General features: G+C 56.4%; 1 non-coding gene across 1 annotated transcript; it reads left to right on the forward strand.

Annotated features, from left to right (window-relative positions):
• The first annotated feature begins 3,828 nt into the window (after positions 1-3,828).
• LOC140214859 (U2 spliceosomal RNA) lies at positions 3,829-4,020 on the forward strand. The gene has a single exon (XR_011891788.1). It is a non-coding gene; the product is annotated as a U2 spliceosomal RNA (small nuclear RNA).
• The last annotated feature ends 386 nt before the right edge of the window (positions 4,021-4,406 follow it).

Here is a 4,406-nt window from a genome sequence, read left to right on the forward strand (position 1 = left end):
TGACACCGGCTCCGTCGTGGCCGTGCGGCGGCTTGTACGCAAAAGTTGCGTCAAAGGCGTCGCGCTCGCGCCGCCCCGGCACACGCGGTTTCGGACTTTGTCTCTTCCAGCGCTCGCGTAGTCGTGGGCACGATTGTCGACGTCGCAACGGTGCGCGGACACCGCCACGAGCACGCGCAAGACGAAAATCGCACTACGGTACAATGTCGGCCGGGGCCGTACGGCCCCTTACAGTAGCAGCGATAAGTGCCCAGACCTCCATGGGGCCGTACTCGTGCGACGCGGCGGCGTACTGCGCCGAGCCGAGCGCCAATATTTGGCTTTTGCAGGGCGGATTCGAGCTCTGGCGATCGCCGCGGTACCGCCGCTCACCGATTCAAGGCACGCTAGCGCGGCCCCTTCGCCATTTCCGAGCACGCGTGCGAACAGTGCGGGCGGCGTGCTCGACGCCCCGGCTGACGTCGTTTCGGACTTTGTCTCTTCGCGTGCTCGCGGCAACGCCGCGGCCAACGACGACGTCTGCGCGGTTCTTTGCCGGTTCCCGGCGTGCTATAGTGCAGCCCTCTGCAGGGCGACACCGGCTCCGTCGTGTCCGTGCGGCGGCTTGTACGCAAAAGTTGCGTCAAAGGCGTCGCGCTCGCGCCGCCCCGGCACACGCGGTTTCGGACTTTGTCTCTTCCAGCGCTCGCAACCATGTCGGGGCCGACGCCGACGACTGCGTGGTGTTTCAACGATTGCCGGCGTGACACAATGCAGCTGCGTGCGGGATGCCAGCGATTCCGTCGTGTCCGTGCGGCGGCTTGTACGCAAAAGTTGTGTCAAAGGCGTCGCGCTCGCGCCGCCCCGGCACACGCGGTTTCGGACTTTGTCTCTTCCAGCGCTCGCGTAGTCGTGGGCACGATTGTCGACGTCGGAACGGTGCGCGGACACCGCCACGAGCACGCGCAAGACGAAAATCGCACTACGGTACAATGTCGGCCGGGGCCGTACGGCCCCTTACAGTAGCAGCGATAAGTGCCCAGACCTCCATGGGGCCGTACTCGTGCGACGCGGCGGCGTACTGCGCCGAGCCGAGCGCCAATATTTGGCTTTTGCAGGGCGGATTCGAGCTCTGGCTATCGCCGCGGTACCGCCGCTCACCGATTCAAGGCACGCTAGCGCGGCCCCTTCGCCATTTCCGAGCACGCGTGCGAACAGTGCGGGCGGCGTGCTCGACGCCCCGGCTGACGTCGTTTCGGACTTTGTCTCTTCGCGTGCTCGCGGCAACGCCGCGGCCAACGACGACGTCTGCGCGGTTCTTTGCCGGTTCCCGGCGTGCTATAGTGCAGCCCTCTGCAGGGCGACACCGGCTCCGTCGTGTCCGTGCGGCGGCTTGTACGCAAAAGTTGCGTCAAAGGCGTCGCGCTCGCGCCGCCCCGGCACACGCGGTTTCGGACTTTGTCTCTTCCAGCGCTCGCGTAGTCGTGGGCACGATTGTCGACGTCGGAACGGTGCGCGGACTACGCCACGAGCACGCGCAAGCCGAAAATCGCACTACGGTACAATGTCGGCCGGGGCCGTACGGCCCCTTACAGTAGCAGCGATAAGTGCCCAGACCTCCATGGGGCCGTACTCGTGCGACGCGGCGGCGTACTGCGCCGAGCCGAGCGCCAATATTTGGCTTTTGCAGGGCGGATTCGAGCTCTGGCGATCGCCGCGGTACCGCCGCTCACCGATTCAAGGCACGCTAGCGCGGCCCCTTCGCCATTTCCGAGCACGCGTGCGAACAGTGCGGGCGGCGTGCTCGACGCCCCGGCTGACGTCCTTTCGGACTTTGTCTCTTCGCGTGCTCGCGGCAACGCCGCGGCCAACGACGACGTCTGCGCGGTTCTTTGCCGGTTCCCGGCGTGCTATAGTGCAGCCCTCTGCAGGGTGACACCGGCTCCGTCGTGTCCGTGCGGCGGCTTGTACGCAAAAGTTGCGTCAAAGGCGTCGCGCTCGCGCCGCCCCGGCACACGCGGTTTCGGACTTTGTCTCTTCCAGCGCTCGCAACCATGTCGGGGCCGACGCCGACGACTGCGTGGTGTTTCAACGATTGCCGGCGTGACACAATGCAGCTGCGTGCGGGATGCCAGCGATTCCGTCGTGGCGGTGCGGCGGCTTGTACGCAAAAGTTGCGTCAAAGGCGTCGCGCTCGCACCGCCCCGGCACACGTGGTTTCGGACTTTGTCTCTTCGAGCGCTCGCAGCGATGTCGAGGCGATCGCTTACGTCTGCACGGTTTGCGGTGTGCTACAATGCAGCAGTCTGCCGCACTACACCTCTTGGTTGCCGAGGCCAGCACGGCAATTTACTGAAGCGAGCGCATTGCGCCCAGGCGGCAGCGGACTTTGTTGCTTCGGGAGTGCTCTTGCTGTAAAATTTGAACGGCTGCAGCTGCGCGAAGCAAGTGTACCTATTTTCACTCTCTCTCTGTCTGCCTTTGAGGCGACTGTAATTTCACTTTAAACGCAACTGGAGGCGGGAGCAACCTGATGAGAGTAGGTGGACTTCGGTACATGTAATTTAGAAATTGCTTTCAAGCTTTGAGGACATACACCTTCGCGCCATCTGCTTTCCCCGTCTCTTTGGCACTTTATAGTATGTGCTGCATGCTCTGCATTCCAAAGAAACACGCCTGTCTCTCTCCCTCTCTCACGTTCTTCTTCTTTTTGTAGCTGCTGTTGTAGAAGATGCTATGCTCTTTAATCGCTGTAACATAGAGTGCTTGCACAAGCCAACAACTTTTGCGTGTTTTTTTTTTTTTTCTCTTCCCAAGACGTTTCTGCCATTATTCACTAACTCTCGTTCTTAGTATGCAATGGAGCGTTAGCTCACGCCATCTACCTTTCTTTCTGTATTGCAAAGTCCGCAGGTTTTCCTAGTTCCGTACACAGATGGCGCCAATGCGTTTTGGCGCCAGGTTCGAACGACCTCGCTCTACTCGTGTTTGGCATTTGAATGTTTCAAAGGGGTTTGCGACAGGGGGTGGTTCTTGTGCAAGGCTGAGCTTTCCAGCTGCGTTTAAGCTATGCTAGCATGTGTGCGTATATATATATATATATATATATATATATATATATATATATATATATATATATATATATATATAAATACACAAACACACACACACACACATGCATATATACATACACACACACGGTAATGGTAAAGATGATGAGGTAGCACTTTTTTTTTTCTTTTTTTTACAATGCCTGTGTTTCAGATGGCGATCTTTCTCCCCTCTATGTTTCCGGTTGGAAGGAGTGTGCAGCGTTTTCTATATTTATTTTGTCATTCACTTCTATGTTGCTCGTCTTCGTACATGGGGCATGCTACCTAATTCTACCGGTCGATTCGACACGTTGCGATCCGTCCCGGCCTGTGCCGTATCAAAATTTTCAGTGGGCCTTGCGGTAAATAAAAAGAAATGAAGGAAATGCGCGTAGTATATTACAATTGCACACGGGCTTGAAACGAAGCCCTCAAGGAAGGTCACCTTGAGCGGTCGCATTCAGACGGAAGTAAGCATTCCCCTGGCGCGTTTTTTTTCCGCTCGCCTGTTCCGTTTTCTACGAGGTTGCCTTGGTTGGTTTCGCGTTACAAGCAAGCTTGCACTCGGGTCTCGTTTCTACGCGACAGCGTTTCGTTAACAGCGAAAGACTGAGGCGTTGCGAATTCATCCGTGAGATAGGGAGCGTTGAGTCTGTACACAGGCTGAATTTTATAATATTGCCCACGCTGTTGCTGAGGTTACCCATGTCGGCAGGGCGCCCACAAGGCAGTAGTACAATGAAGTGAAGTGAAGGACATCGCTTCTCGGCCTTTTGGCTAAGATCAAAGTGTAGTATCTGTTCTTATCAGCTTAATATCTGATACGGGTTCTATATGGACCCACGATATTAAACCTATTTTTGGAAGTTGGCGGAGTGCTTGAAGCCTGCTTCACCTCCGCCGCAGGTCGGCCCGGTATTGCACTACCTCCGGGATCGGCCCCGCTCACTTAGGTGAGACTTCATTCAATCAAAATGAAGAGCACAAGCTCAACGCGAGCACTGACTTGACACGCACCATTCCTATACTACACGCAACGATGCCGGTTCGCGGACCACGAGAGTAATTAAACTGCCACTCCATCTGTGTGTAGCGTCGCACTTGTTGCGTCGCAAATGGGACAGCCGCTCCAGCAAATTTCTAGTTATGGGCTTCGAGAAAAATTAATGAAAGCAAAAGAAAGAACCAGAATTCCTATTTGTCCGATGTCTCTGAATGATTGTCTCCTGTAAAGAGCCACTTGGGGGGATGGGGGGTAGGATTAGCCGTGGGGTTCGCAATCAATATGAATCCCACTCAAAGCCAACACTGGATTTTGGAGTTCACTATCGCTTG

Source organism: Dermacentor andersoni, unplaced genomic scaffold (genome assembly GCF_023375885.2).
Source record: "Dermacentor andersoni unplaced genomic scaffold, qqDerAnde1_hic_scaffold ctg00000683.1, whole genome shotgun sequence".
Taxonomy (NCBI): domain Eukaryota; kingdom Metazoa; phylum Arthropoda; class Arachnida; order Ixodida; family Ixodidae; genus Dermacentor; species Dermacentor andersoni.